Source organism: Macrotis lagotis, chromosome X, assembly GCF_037893015.1.
Source record: "Macrotis lagotis isolate mMagLag1 chromosome X, bilby.v1.9.chrom.fasta, whole genome shotgun sequence".
NCBI classification, from domain to species: domain Eukaryota; kingdom Metazoa; phylum Chordata; class Mammalia; order Peramelemorphia; family Peramelidae; genus Macrotis; species Macrotis lagotis.
In genome coordinates, this window is record NC_133666.1 from 115,295,410 (window position 1) to 115,311,961 (window position 16,552).

The 16,552-nt window shown below is 36.6% G+C and overlaps 1 non-coding gene and 1 pseudogene across 1 annotated transcript; both read left to right on the forward strand.

Annotated features, from left to right (window-relative positions):
• The first annotated feature begins 82 nt into the window (after positions 1–82).
• LOC141498808 (heat shock protein HSP 90-alpha pseudogene) lies at positions 83–11,988 on the forward strand (annotated as a pseudogene).
• LOC141503611 (U6 spliceosomal RNA) lies at positions 11,167–11,273 on the forward strand. The gene has a single exon (XR_012472957.1). It is a non-coding gene; the product is annotated as a U6 spliceosomal RNA (small nuclear RNA).
• Positions 11,989–16,552: the final 4,564 nt, after the last annotated feature.

Genomic DNA, 16,552 nt, shown 5'->3' on the forward strand with positions numbered 1-16,552 from the left:
AACAGGCATATAAAAAAGAACAATTTTGCCAGAGGAGCAGCACAAATGATATCATCAAAACTATATAGCATCAAATATCAAGATGGGTGGTTACATGGTGAGAGCAAGGTATTGCTTCTGTGCTTCATCTCCTCATGAAGTTAGGATATGAGGCAGATCCTAAGGCTTCTCTTTGGATACATCTCCTCTGGTGAACCCATACAAGGACACAGAGACAAAAGTCAGAGATTGGAATGTTTGAATAATTCAAGATCTGCATCATTGTAAGCTAGTCACTTCAATGAGATCTCAGATAAACTGAAATACTGAAGTATAGAATCACAAGTTCTTTTTCATCATATTCATATAAGGATCTATATTTCCAGTGAATATTGGAACTATTTTCTTTCATATTATCACAAAAACATCTTCCATTTTATTAGGTCCAATATATAGCTGAAAAATAAAATCCTGTTTCTGAATTATCTGGCTTCATTCATTTCTACTTTTCAGATTTGTTTTAGCAACATCTTTTTATATTTATGCAAACTAGATCTTTTTCATTGCTTCTTCTATACAGAACAGACCTATCAATAAACTTTTCTTGTTGTTTATGTCAAACTGCCAGTATTTGGCAGTTTTATCAGTTGGAATTCCTTGGTCCATTATTATGGCTCTCTCCTAAAACATTTCATAAGCATTATTTTCTAAACTCATCTTATATTAGAATCATAGTACTTTGTCAATCACTCATTAACACACCTTTGAAATTAATTTTAGCATGTCAGGCTGATTGACACGTACTACCAACTCTTCATCCAACAATGTTTTCCTTTTTTTTAGACCTTAACTGACACAAAGTCTAACAGAAAGTCAATATACCTTTATTAAGCATTTACTTTGAGTGAGGTGTCAGATACACAAGAATATGACAAATACATGGTTACTGACCTCAAGGAACTCATATTTTTTTTTGTTTGTTTGTTTTGGGTTTTTTTTAGTTTTTAGTTTTTTTATTTTATTTTTTAATTCTCATTTTGTAAAATTTTTTTTACATTAATAAAATATTATGGTTTAAGAATAAACAGAATATCCCTCCCCCATGAATATAGAGGTGCTTGGGTGATAAAGTAAAGGGGAGAGAAAAAAAATTAAAATTAAAAAAAATAATAGTAATAATTATAGGCATGGCCAGGTGGCGCAATGGACGAAGCACCAGCCCTGGAGCCATGAGCAATCGAGCCCACATCCAGCCCCGTAGACCCAACAATCACCCAGCCATGTGACATGCAAGCCACCTGATCCCCACTGCCCTGCAAAAACCAAAAAGAAGGGAAAAATAAGACCCAAAGTAAAATAAAATAGTAATAATAGTAGGGGGAGCTGGGTGGCAGACAGCATTGGCCCTTGAGCCAGGAGCACCCGGGTCCAAATCCAGCCTCAGACACCCAAAGATCATCCTGCTATGTGTCCCCAGGCAGGCCACCCAGCCCCATTTGCCCTGCACCCTCCGCTAAATAATAATAATAAAAAATATGCTTCAGTCTTTGTTCCAACACCAACAATTCTGTCATGGGGGGGATCACATTCTTTATGGTTAAGTCCATCGCAAAAGTTACTTCCATATCTTTCTAATGTTGCCATTGCTGATCGCAACGCCCTCCTTTCTTATTTCTCCACTACCATGTACTATATTTTCTCTCTCCTTTCACTCTGACTCTGCTGTAGGGTAGCTGAGTGGCGCAGCAGACAGATCCCTGGTCCTGGGGCCAAGAAGCCCTGAGCCCCCATACCACCCCTTAGGCCCAGAATCCACCTGGCCCTAGGGTCCTGTACAGGCCTTCCAATCCCAGCCCCTTGCAAGAAGTAAAAAAAGAAAATATGTTATATCTGACCACTCTTCCCCCATGGTCCATCCTCTCCTCCTTTATTCACATCCCCCCTTCCCCCTGCTCCCCCCCTTCTTACTCCAGATGCCTATACCCCATTGAGTATATATGCTGTTTCCTCTCCTAGCCACCTCTGATGAGAGCAAAGGTTCCCTCATTCCCCCTTGCCTCCCCCCTTCCATATCATTGCAATAGCTCGTTGTAATAAAAAAAATCTTATTATATGAAATATCTTGGCCTATTCCCCCTCTCCTTTTTCTTTCTCCCACTACATTTCCCTTTTTTTCTATTGACTCCATTTTTACACCATATTTTATGTTCAAATTCAGCTTTCTCCTGTGCTTCAACTATAAAAGCTCCCTCTACCTGCTCTATTAACTGAGAAGGTTCATATGAGTATTATCAGTGTCATTTTTCTATGCAGGAATACATGCAGTTCATCCTCATTAAGTCCCTCATATTTTCCCCCTCTCCTCCAATCTCCATGCTTCACCTGAGTCCTGTATCTGAAGATCAAACCTTCTGTTCAGCTCTGGCCATTCTGAAAGGAACATTTGAAATTCCCCGGTTCATTGAAAGTCCATCTTTTTCCCTGGAAGAGGACATTCATTTTTGCTGGGTAGTTCATTCTTGGCTGCATTCTAAGCTCTTTTGCCTTCTGGTATATTATATTCCAAGCCCTACGAGCTTCCAATGTAGTTGCTGCTAAGTCCTGTGTGATCCTGACTGCAGCTCCATGATATTTGAATTGTGTCCTTCTGGCTGCTTGTAATATTTTCTCTTTGACTTGGGAGTTCTGGAACTTGGTTATAATATTCCTGGGTTTTGTTTTGTTTTTTTGGATCTCTTTCTCGTGGAGATCGGTGGATTATATTTTGCCCTCTGCTTCTAGAATATCAGGGCAATTTTCCTGTAATAATTCTTTGAAAATGATGTCAAGGTTCTTTTCCTGACCATGCCTTTCAGGTATTCCAGTCATTTTTAAATTATGTTTCCTAAGTCTGTTTTCCATATATCAGTTGTTTTTTCAATGAGATATTTCACATTTTCTTCTAATTTTTCATTCTTTTGGTTTTGAAGTATTGATTCCTGATTTCTGGTAAATTCATCAATCTCCCTGAATTCTATTCTTTGTCTGAAGGATTTGTTTTCCTCACAGAGTTTTCTTATCTCTTTTTCCATCTGGCCAATTTTGCTTTTTAACACATTCTTCTCCTCAATAACTTTTTGAACTGTTTTATCCATTTGACCTCAGCATTTTTTTGGATTTCCTTGACTAAGCTGCTGACTTCATTTTCATGTTTTTCCTGCATCTCTCTCCTTTCTTTTTCCCAGTTTTTCTTCCAACTCTCTCATTTGATTTTCAAAGTCTTTTTTGAGCTTTGTTATAACCTGAACCCAATTTCTGTTTTTCTTGGAGTCTTTAGATGCAGGAGCTTGTGCTTCCTCATCTTCAGACTGAGTATTTTGATCCTTCTTGGACTCATATGCAAATATTTCTCAATGGTCTTCCTCTTGTTTCTCTGCTTGCTCATTTTCTCAGCCTGGGCCTGGTTTTGGGGGTGCTTCCTGAGCTTTTGGGACATTCCCACAAGGGTCTCACTGTGTGAGGTTCTGTCCTCCCTCCTGGTCTGTGAATGACCATAAGCACCCCCCTCTGCCATGGGACTGAGGTGGGGGGCCCCTGCTGTTCTATGGGGGGGCTAGACTGCTATCAGGATCTGAATGTGGTCAGAACCCCAGAGTCCTGTTCCAGGGGCAGAGGACAGCTCTGCAGTCTCTCTTCACTCCCCTCCCTCAGCTCAATGGGCTCATGCCCTGGGGGCTCCTGCTTATCAGCTCCGCCTGCTTCTGTTTCCGGATCTGGGCTGCTGAAGGACCACACTGCTTGCTATGTGCCCTGGGGGCTGGGCTCCTCATGCTTGCTCTGGCAGAGGTCCCCTGCTGTTCCCCCACTCTGTGCCCTATGCTCCCCAGGGTGCAGCTCAGGAGACTACCCCACTGCTGTGAGCTGCAGCTCCCAGCGCCCTGGGTCTGCCTCCTGGAGGCTGAAGTTCTTTCGCTCTGGCAGGCCACCCCTCTGGTGGGCCGCCCCTCCAACCCCGGGGAGCAGAGCCTTTCTGCTCTTTTCCAGGTTACCTTGAGTAGAAGAATTGCCTCACTGGGTCCTTTTATGGGTTCTGTCTCTCAAAAGTTTAGTTAGAGTCCTTAGTTTCAAGTTTTATCAGAGAGCGCCTAAGACTTGATACCTTCTTGTCGCCATCTCGGCTCTGCCCCAAACTCACATTTTTTAATGGGAGAAATAGTATGAAAAATACAATGTACATACCAGGGAAAGTGAAGGGCAGGCACAGTGGTTGAAGGGACTGGGAAAGACCTCTTGCAGAAAGCAGAATTTGAGCTGAGTCGTGAAGCAAAGGAGGAAGGCCAAGAGGTGAAGATGAACAAGGAGGGCATTTATGGTGTGGGGACACTCATTAAAAATTCATGGCACTGGGATATGGAATGCCATGTTTGAGAACAGCTGGAGTCACTGGAGTACAGAGTATTAGGAGGGGAGGAAAATGTTGAACTGGAAGTAGAGAGGGACCATGTTGTATTTTGCTCCAACCTTTTACCTTTACTTTATATGTATCTCTGCTTCAAATGAGTTTCTTGTAAGCAGCATTTTGTAGGATTCTGGGTTTTAAACCCCTCTACTTTTCAATTACATTTTAAGGGAGAGTTCATCCCATTTACATTCAAAGTTATAATTACTAATTCTTTATTGCCCTCCATGCTATGTTCCCTGTTTGTATTTTCCCCCTTTTGCTCCACTTTATCCATATTCCCCAGTATTTTGTTTCTGAATACCACTCCCTTCAGTGTGCCCTCCCCTTTCTTTCCCCTTTCCCTTTTTCCCCTTTTCCCTTCCCTTCCTTTTGTTAGTTCCCGTTTTTCCCCTCCCCCTCCCTTTCTCCTCCCCACCTCTCCTTTTCCCCTTTAAATACTTGAAAGGTTAGATGTTTTTTAAGTTAACTGAGTATGTGTATGTAAATTGACTTTAAGCCAAGTCTGATGAGTAAAAGATTCAGGTGTTTCTCATCTCCTCCCTTCTTCCCCTCTATTACCATAGGTATTTTGTACCTCTTTTCGTAATGAGATTTACCCCATTCAGTCCCCTCCCTCTTCCTGTCTCCTTCCTGTTCTGCTTTTTAAGGAAGTAGTATTTTTAAAATCATTCTGAGTCATAGAAAATTCCAAGTATCTATCACTTCTAGCTAAGTACTTTCTATATAGCAGAGTTACAGTTCTTCAGAGTATGAGAGTCCCAAGTGGGGGTTATAGCCAGTTTCATTGGATAGCAGTCTCATGGATAAGTCATGAATGTCCATCACTTCTGGCTAGGTATATTCTCTCTGTTAGAGTTACAGTGCTCGGGGCGGCTAGGTGGCACAGTGGATAGAGCACTGGCCCTGGAGTCAGGAGTACCTGAGTTCAAATGCGGCCTCAGACACTTAATAGTTACCTAGTTGTGTGGCCTTGGACAAGCCACTTAACCCCATTTCCTTGCAAAAAAAAACCTAAAAAAAATGGAGTTACAATTCTCAAGAGTTATGAGAATCTTTTTCCTCATGCTGGGCTATAGCCAGTTTCAACTTACTGGATAGCAGTTTTTTTTTCTTTAACCCCTTTTTTTTTATACTTTTTCACACGGTTCTTGAAGCTCCTTTTTTGATGTCCAAATTTTCTATTTAGCTGTGGTCTTTTCATCAGGAATTTTTGGAATTCTTCCATTTCATTAAATGTTCATCTTTTCCCCTGAAAAAGAAGGCTCAGCTTTGTGGGATAGTAGATTCTTGGCTTCATTCAAAGTTCCCTTGTTCTTCAGAATATCTCGTTCCAGGCCCTTCCATCCCTTAAAGTTGATGCAGCCAGGTCCTGCAAAATCCTTACTATGGCTCCTTGTTATTTAAATTGTTTCTTTCTGGCTGCTTTCAGGATTTTCTCTTTTATCTGGAATTTGGCCACAACATTCCTTGGTGTTTTCATTTTAAGATCTCTTTCTGGAGGGGATCGATGTATTCTTTCAATAAATATTTTGCCCTCTGATTCCATGATATCAGGGCAATTTTCCATCACTAGATCCTGTAATATTAAGTCCAGGCTTTTTTTTTCTCTTCAATGTTTTCAGGAAGTCCAATAATTCTCATGTTGCCCCTCCTTGATCTATGCACAAGGTCAGTGGTTTTGCTGATGAAGTATTTTATATTTTCTACTATTTTTTTCTATTTTTTTGGTTTTGTTTAACAGGCTCTTGCTGTCTCATGAAGTCATTAGTTTCCACAGACTCCATTCGTTTTTTTATAGAGAGGAGTTTTCTTCATTTACCTTTTGCAACTGCTTTTCCAATTGGTCAATTCTATTTTTGAAAGAGCTTTCCATTTGACCAGTTGAGGTTTTGAGAGAATTCTTTTTCTTTGCATTTCCCCAATTGAGAATCTGAGAGGATTTTTCTCATTTTGTATTTGTCCAATTGTATTTTTTCCAATGACTTGTTTTCTTGTTGCAAGGTGTTAATTGACTCTCCCAAATTTTCCAAATGATTTTTTAAACTCCTTCCTTATTTCTTCAAGGAAGTCTTTCTGTGCTGGAGACCAGATCATATTCTTCTCAGAGGTTCCAGGTATCTCTAAGTTAGGGTCTTTTCCTTCCAAGAATTTTTCTTTGGATCCACATTTTCACTGACCTTTCTTCATTTTGCTAATACCTTGAGTTGGGGAGGGGCTGGTTCACAGGGGTTTGGTGTTGGGATCCTTAGAGGCTTTACTCACTGAGTGTAATATCTCCATCTGGACAGTAGTGGGTGCTGGTTGCTTTCTCTGGAGTGTCTGTGACCTTAATTGAGGCCTTCTCCCTTGGCCTGGAGGGAGTGATTGAAGCTGTTAAATATGTTTGTTTTCAATCAATGATGGACTTTACAATGGAGAGAGTTCATCCCTCTCCCTACTGTCAGCTGAGGTGGTTCTTCTGCTCACACACCTGTGCCTGGGGCAGACTTAGTCTGTAATTGTGTTTGTTCTGGGAAGAGACTTCAACTGAAATGGAGGTGTGGGCTCGGAGTTCCTCCTGACCCAAGGAGCCCAGGGATGGTGTCTGCAGCATTCCTGCACCACCAGAACTCTCCCCCCAGCCCTTTCTCCTTGCTTTTCCCCCTGGGTTCTATAGATTGGATTTCTTTCAAGAGGTTTGTTTCATATCATATATGGGGGAAGATCTGGAGATTTTATAATTGTTCCTGTCTTCTCTCCGCCATCTTGGCCGATGTCCCACAACATTTCTCACAGAACTGCTTCTTCTCTATTCTCACCTGCCACGCATGCTAGGTCTTCATTATTATTTCAATTGATTATCTAAATAGATTTCTATATGACTTTCTTACCTCGTATCTCTCACTTCTATAATCCCTAATCCACATATCCTCAAAAAGGATATTCTTATGACACAAATCCAGCCAAATCAGCCCAGAGACAGTCAAGGGAAGCAGACATCACAAAAAGAAAAATAATTAATAACAAAAAAATACTAATATTTGCTAATATTGTTATATATGTGTAATTTCTGTTTGATTCTAGTCATTTTCATAGGCAAAAATAGCTGAATTTTCTTTTTTAACTTCAAATACAGGGAAAGACATGGGGTGAGGCATCAGTGAGCTGTGCCTCATCTCAGATAGCACAATCCCTCACAAAGTGGCATAAGCAGGTATACTAAACTCGTGGCTGTTGCTATTTTGTAAAATCTTTTATTATATATGTTCATTTCCCATTGTCCAGATGATACATTTCATGTATAAAATGTATATAAGATATTTAATATTACTGATCTTGATTTTAACCACCCAAAAAACACCAGGTGAGGCAGTCAGTACATCTACTTCACTGAAAGGGGCATGCATGGACCCACATCAGGATTATGCCTGCTCTGCTGTTATTTTTTTCTACAAAAGATGGCAAGTGGCAAGCCCAAACCAAAGAGTTAAGTACACTATAGCTGTTCTTGCGATCATCATCACCATGGAAACCAAGAGACTTGTAAAACAAAAAAGAGACAAGGAGGACTTCTACAACAAAATCAGATTGTTGTCCAAAAGGATAGGTGAATGACTTCAATTATAAATAAATTGCATGCACATTATATTTTCATTTTTCTCTGTCTCTCTCCCTCTCCCTCTCCCTCTGCCTCTCTCTCTCCATCTCTTCCCCTCCCTCCCTGTCTCTCCCCCTCCCTCTCTATCTCTCTCATTTCAAGTCTCTATATATTTAACGTCCTATCTTTTGCCTCTGCAATAAAATACAAACTCCTCAGTCTGGTATTTAAGACCCTTCACAAACTGACTCCAACCTACTTTTCCAGTCTTATTTATATCACTTAATTTCAACAACCAAACTGTAGTTACAAGCTGTTCTGGAAAGAAAGTTATCATCACCCACTTCAGAGTAGTGTTTTAGGCCTGGGGTGTACTCTCACCTCTCTCTGCTTTTCCAAATCATCATCTTCAGTTTTCCTCAGATATTATTTCCTAAATGAAGCCTTTCCTGATTACTATCAACCCACATATACACATACCACTTTTAACATTTACACCTCAAATAATGCCAGAATTGTTCTAATCTTTCCTTTGTCCACATCATTCCATGCATATAGAATCTTCATTTGTGTATATACATATCTCAGCCCATTCTACTCAATGAAAAGTAGGGCAAGGATCATTTCATCTTTGTCTTAATATTATCAGTACATAGCACAGTACCTTGAATATAGTAAATGCTTACTAAAATATTCATGAAATTTTGTTAGATTAATTTTACAGCTCTTTTTGTAGACCTATGAAACTTTAAAATAATTTTATAAATTCTCCTTTGTTTCTCTATCAGTTAGAATGGTACTTTGTAAATGCAATCATTTGTCTAATATTTATATATTATTTCAAGGGACAGAACACTAGATCAAGGGAGAGGAACATCTGAGTACAAATCCAGCTGCAGACATTACTTGTATGATACTAGATAATTCACTTAACCTCTGTCTGCCTTAGATTCCTTAATGTAAAATAGGCATAAAATAAGTTTTGCCTCCTATTTATTGGGAAGCTCAAATGAGATAATACTTGTAAAGCACTTTACAAACATTAAAGAGAGAGGTATATATAAATGTTTGCTATTATTGTTGTTATTATTTAAAACTCAATTAAATAGCATAAAATAGAGAAAATAGTAAGAAATAAACTATACCTTTCATTTTCTTTCATGATTAACAATTATAAATCAAGTGCAAATTTTCAAATTCAACACATATTATGTCCCATTCTCCTTGGTATATCTTTAAAAAAAAGATTATTTTGTCCTAATTTATACCAAGCAATTTATTTCTATATTAAGACTGACATTTTGAATCATGAGATTACAAGATATTTTTACTAGATAAAAAATTTAAATGATTGACTATCTCAACATTTTCATTTCATAAATATAAATTCAGATTTTACAGATAGACTCAACAATGCTTTTTGTAATTCTAAATGCTATTTTCTTTCTGCTTTTTCAAAACAGGCAAAAAAATTAAGTGAGGGTTTGTGTGGCACACAAGTGAACACAATTAAGGAAACCCTTATTGTTGTCTACTGAATAGACTTGTCACATTACTATTCACAGCTTTGTCTAGTGACAGTAGAATATCAAAAAGATACTGAATAGTATAGCAAAAATCTATTGTGCCACTGAGATCTAATCTTTGTCTGAATGTAATTGCCTTATTAAAAGATTTGCAAGCTTTCTCTTTATGTGATTCTAAAATAAACTAAAAAAGGTACATATACCAACCCCATGCTGTAAAATTGCAACCATATCCCCCATAATATGACAACAGCATGTAAGTCAAACTGAAAATTAAAACTCCAGCCCTCTGTTTCTCTAGCAATGGCATAGATGCTTCCAGTCTTACAATTATCCCCGATGGTATGAATGGCATTTGGAAGACTTTTTTTTCCCTCTGAATTTAGCTTGGAGTACCTGAGGAACTGCTTATGCAAATATTAATATACCATTTAGATTATAATTTGTTTCTGTAGTATCACATCTAGTGTCTACTTCTTGTACCTGTTCGTTATAGCTAACAGATTCCAGATCAGCAACTTTGTCTTTTCTTCCCCTCCACCCCGCAACTACTTAGCTCTAAGGTTTCCTACAGGGAGAACAGTTCTACAACTCAGTGGAAGCAAAGCTGTAATTGCCCAACACTTGTGCCAATGCCTATTACAAATTGTGGGTTTAGTAAACAGAATGAGTGGATGAAATTTTTTTTTGCCTTTCAGCCATTGTCTTTTTTTCATATTGTAATTACTTGCTTTTTATTTTCCTTTTTATCATAACAAAGGCATTAGTTTGCTGGTCCTAGGAACTAAAACATTGTGGTGTAGTTGCTTTTGTTTGTTTGTTTTAGGCTTTGGGGGACAGTGAACTTATAGGTAAGGTAGAAGTCCCACTTTTCCTGATCCATATCTGTCTACTAGATCCAGATAACTGCAGAGGAGAAAGTGAGACTGATGACTTTGCACAGCACCTATCACTTAAATCCAATACAGGGCATCACCTCCCTGATGTCATGGTGAAGGACAAACAACAACTAAAACAAGGTATACAGTATACAGGTATAAAGTATACAGTATAAACAAGGTATAAAGTATACAGTAAAGGGCCTTCCTCATATCAGTGTTAATTCACTTTAATCCTTGCCCAAAGACACTATACATTTCAAAGGAAGGTGCAAAAATCAATTTCATTGTTCTCTTATTTCTAGTTATCCTTTAGGAAACAGTGGCCCTGTTAACTTGTTCCCTTCCTTATAGATTCACATTGGGGTTTTTTTGTTTGTTTTTGTTTTTTTGCAAGGCAAATGGAGTTAAGTGGCTTGCCCAAGGCCACACAGCTAGGTAATTATTAAGTGTCTGAGACCTGATTTGAACCCAGGTACACCTGACTCCAGGGCTGGTGCTTTATCCACTGTGCCACCTAGCTGCCCCTATATAATTCCATTGTATAATAATTTTATTTTTCTCGGAGACAATTGTGGGAAACTAGATATAGCATACCCTTTGCAATTAAATCATATAAATGTAATTTAGTCACTTTAAGCATAAAGTTATAATCACAAATATGCCCACACTGTGAGTTTAAAATTAAATCTGTACAGAAACCTATGATTTACATTATTGTAATCACTGAGAAGCACAAATGAGCATCAACAATGGCCTTTAGTTGTGCTCCCTTTGGCAGCACATATAGTAAAATTGGAACGATACAGAGAAGATTAGTGTGGCCACTGCGCAAGGACGACAAGCAAATTCGTGAAGCATTCCATATTTTTTCTATTTTATTACTGGTGAAACCAAGGACCAAGTGGTTAATTCAGCTTTTGTTGAGTATCTTTGGAAGCATGGTTTAAAAGTAATATATATGATTGAACCTATTGACGAGTTGAAGGAATTTGAAGGCAAGACTTTAGTGTCTGTAGCCAAAGAGGGGTTGGAACTCCCAGAGAATGAAGATGAGAAAAAGAAACAGGAGGAGAAAAAAGCAAAGTTTGAAAACCTTTGCAAAATAATGAAAGACATCCTAGAAAAGAAAATTGAAAAGGTAGTTGTATCAAACCGATTGGTTACTTCCCCATGCTGCATTGTCACAAGTACATACAGTTGGACTGCAAACATGGGAGAGAATAACGAAGGCTCAGGCACTAAGAGACAACTCAACAATGGGTTATATGGCAGCAAAGAAACACTTGGAAATAAACCCTGACCATTCCATTATTGAAACACTATGGCAAAAGGCAGAGGCTGAAAAGAATGATAAGTCTGTGAAAGATCTGATCATCTTTTTATATGAACCTGCACTGCTGTCTTCTGGGTTCAGCTTGGAAAATTCCCCAGACACATGCCAATCACATCTACAGGATGATCAAATTTGGCCTTGGAATTGATGAAGATGATTCAACTACTGAAGGAACCAGTACAGTTATAACTGAGGAAATGCCACCTCTTGAAAGAGAAGATGGCACATCTTGTATGGAAGAAGTGGATTAAAGCATTCCAGTACATGGAACCATAGCATGTTTCCTAGACTAGTCTGAATAAGTTATTTTGTATAAGGTACTGAGAAAATACTTGATGTCTTCATTCCCTCTTATGTATATTTTCAGATATGTTCTCTTTATTTTTGTTAAATCACTTTTTAAAAAAAATATGTAAGGCATGAACATGCTGTTAAGGGGAAAAGGGGAAGTTTAGGATTCTTTTCCCTTTTAAGTATAATCAGTACTGTGATACCTTAGACATTCAAGTAAGAAATAGTAATCATTATAGCTTACTTTTAGAGAGGGAGAAATAATATCCTTAATATATGTTCAAAAATTGTAATCTAATGTTAGTTCACTAACACTCTTGTGGTCTGATGACAGTATGTAGTTATCAGAAAGCTGAATAATGATGTCAAATTGCTCCTTGGTCTCTAAAACACACTGTTTTGATGTATCTTAATTGTTTATAAAATGTCTTTCTTTTATATACTTAAAAGAATTGAGTTCCATTCTATTCCATCCATTTTTTGCATGTATAAGCCCTGAAGTCTAGAAGAATAAAAGTGTTAACAACAACAAAAAAAAGAAGAAAAAGAAAAAAACAATGGCCTTTAGGCTCACAATCAAAAATTTTGCAACTCTTTTGCACAGCAGTCAAAAATGATGGAATACATTTTCTCAGTGTTAAGAAGCATGCTAAGAATGAAAATTTGAGGTTTTTTCATTACATGAGAGAAACATTATCAAAAAAGAAAATTCTTGTTACAAAATTTAAATCTCTTAATTTCATTTGATGACCACAGAATATAGGTGAGTGAAATAAGTTAACATATTGCCCATATCTAAAAATATTTACTTCATTCCAAAATGATCCATCTACCTGCTAAAAAACAGGATTGAAAGTTCGGTCAGTCCTTTGAAGTCATTTCTCATTATTGCATTGACTAGAGTTCTGAAGTATTCATGTTGTTTTTATTTATATTATTATAAACAACACATAAATTATACTGGTTCTATATATTTCACTTTGCAACACTTCATACAAGTCTTACCAACTCAGAATCTCCTTACTCCAGGACCAGAGCTCAATCCACTGTGTCACCATCTGCCCCTACCAACTTTCTTTGAATTCTTCTTAATGATCATTTAATTCTTCTTAATGATCATTTCTTATGACACAATAGTATGTCATAATGCTCCAAAACATGATTTATTCAACAATTCCCTAGTTATTTGGATCACACTTTCCTTTCATATCTTTACTAATATAAAAGTATTACTATAAATATATATGTGTATATATGTATACATACATATATATATATATATATATATATATATATATATATATATATATATATACACACACACACACTCATAAAGGGGAGAACAATAAAGAGACGGGAAGATGGAGGAGATTGGATGGGAGAAATCACATTACATGAAGAGGTACAAAGGACCTTTTGCAATAGAAGGGAAGAAGGGAGGAGGTGAAAACCACCTGAATCTTTCTCCGATCAGAGTTGGCTCAAAGAAGGATTACACAATTAGTTGAGTTAAAAAAACTTATTAACTTTTCAAATATGAAAAGGGAAAGTAGAAGAGGGAGGAAAGATAAATTAACAGAAGGAAGGGAAGGAAGATAGGGCAAAGGGAAAGGGTAAAGACAGGGGAGAGGGATAGATATAAGGAGGCAAACACACTGAAGGAGGTGATGTTCAGAAGTAAAATAATGGGGAATATGGATAAAGTTTTAAAAGGGGGGAAAATACAAACAGAAAGAAGATAACATGGAGGATAATAAAGAGTTAGTAATTATAACTTTGAATGTGAATGGGATGAACTCTCCCATAAAATGTTAGTGAATAGCAGAGTGGAATAAAAAGCAGAATCCTACAATATGCTGCTTATAGGAAACTCATTTGAAGCAGAGAGATATATATAGAAAGTAAAGGTAAAACGTTGGAGCAGAATATATTTTGCTTCAGTTGAAGTGAAAAGGGCAGGGGTAGCAATCCTTATCTCAACCAAAGGAACTGCTGAAATAGATCTCATTAAAAGAGAAAAGAAGGGAAACTATAACCTCTTTAAAAGTAGCATAGACAATGAAGCAGTTTCCATACTAAATATGTATGCACCAAGTGATATAGCATCCAAATTCTCAGAGGAGAAGCTGAATGAGCTACAGGAAGACATAAACAGCAAAACTCTACTGGGGGGAGAACTCAACCTCCTCACAGATTTAGATAAATCTAACTATAAAATAAACAAGGAGGAAGTTAAGCGGGTAAATAGAATGTTAGAAAACCTACACAGGATACAGCTTTGGAGAAGAGTGAATAAGGATATAAAGGAATATACTTTTTTTTCTGCAATACATGGCACTTACACAAAAATTGACCATGTACTAGGGTGTAAAAACCTTATAATCAAATGCAGAAAGGCAGAAATAGTGAATACTTCCTTCTCAGATCATAATGCAATAAAAATATGTACAATAATGGGCCATGGACAAAGACAGACTTACAACTAATTGGAAACTAATTTTAAAGAATGAATGGATCAAACAGCAAATTATGGAGAGAATTAATGATTTCATCCTTGATAATGACAAGAATGAGACAACAGACCAAAACTTATGGGATGCACACAATGCAATTATTAGGGCATACATATCTTTAACTGCTTATATGATGAAAATAGAGAAAGGTGAAATGAATGAATTAAGTATACAACTAAAAAAATTAGATAAAGGACAAATCAAAAAAACCCCAATTAAATACCAAATTAGAAATTCTAAAAATTAAAGTAGAAATTAATAAAATTGAAAGCAAGAAAACTATTGAACCAATAAATAAAGCCAGGAGTTGGTTTTATGAAAAAAACAATAAAATTGATAAACCTTGGTTAATTTGATTTAAAAAATGAAAGAAAACCATATAACTACTATCATAAATGAAAAAAAAGGTGAACTCACCAGCAATTAAGAGGAAATTAAAATGATAATTTGAAATTATTTGGACCAGTTATATGCCACTAAATTTGATAATCTATGTGAAATGGATGAATATTTAGGAAAATATAAGTTGCTGAGGTTAAATGAGGAGGAAATTAAATCCATAATAACCCTATCTCAGAAAAAGAAATTCAACAAGCTATCATTGAATTCTCTAAGAAAAAAATCTCCAGGGGTCAGATGAATTCACAAGTGAATTCTATCAAACATTTAAGGAACAATTGATTCCAATTCTATATAAACGCTTCAGAAAAATAGGTGAAGATGGAATTCTGCCTAATTCCTTCTATGACACTATTATGATGTTGATACCTAAAGCAGGAAGAGTCAAAACAATGAAAGAAAATTAAAAACCAATTTCCCTAATGACTATGGATGCAAAAATCTTAAATAAAATGTTAGCAAAATGATTACAGCCAATTATCACTAGGATAATACACTATGACGAAGCAGGATTTATCCCAGGAATGCACGGTTGGTTCAATATTAGTAAAACTGTTAGAATAATTAACTATATCAATAACAAGCCTAACAGAAATCATATAATTATCTCAATAGATGATAAAAAGGCCATTGACAAAATATAGCACCCATTCCCTACTAAAATCACAAAAGAGTATAGGAATAAATGGATTTTACCTTAGAATGACTAGTAGTATCTATCTGAAACCATCAACAAGCATTATATGCAATGAGGATAAGCTAGAGGCATTCCCCATAAGATCAGGGGTGATACAAGAATGCCTGTTATCACTACTACTATTCAATATCATATTAGAAATGTTAGCTTCAGCAATAAGAGAAGAAAAAGAAATTGGAAGTAGAACTGGGAAGGAAGAAACAAAACTTTCACTCTTTGCAGAGGACATGATGGTATACCTAGAGAATCCCAAAAAATCGTCTAAAAAACTCCTAGAAACAATTAGCAAAGTCATAGGATATAAAATAAACCCTCATTTCTATATATTAATAGCAATACACAGCAGCGAGAGCTAGGAAAAGAAATCCCATTCAAAAGAAATTCAGATAGTATAAAATACTTGGGAGTCTATCTGCCAAGGCAGACTCAGAAACTCTATGAAAAAACTATAAAACACTTTTCATACACATGAAATCAGATTTAAATAACTGGGCAAATATCAACTGATCATGGATAGATTGAACTAATATAATAAAAATGACAATTCTACCTAAATTAATCTATTTATTTAGTGCTTTCCAAATTCCAAAAATTACTTTAATGAACTAGAAAAAAATGTAATTTAATTCATATGGAGAAATAAAAAGTCAAGAATATCCAGGGACTTAATGAAAAAAATGCAAAAGAAAGTGATCTAAAAATTATACTATAAAGTACCAGTCATTAAAACTGTCTGGTATTGACTAAGAAATAGAGAGAGTGGTGTATCAGTGGAATAGATTAGGTACAAAAGAGACAGCAGGAAATGATTATACTAATCTGCTGTTTGATAAACCCAAAGAGTTCAGCTATTGGGATAAAAACTCTCTCTTCAATAAAAACTGTTGGGAAAATTGGAAGTTAGTATGGTAGAAA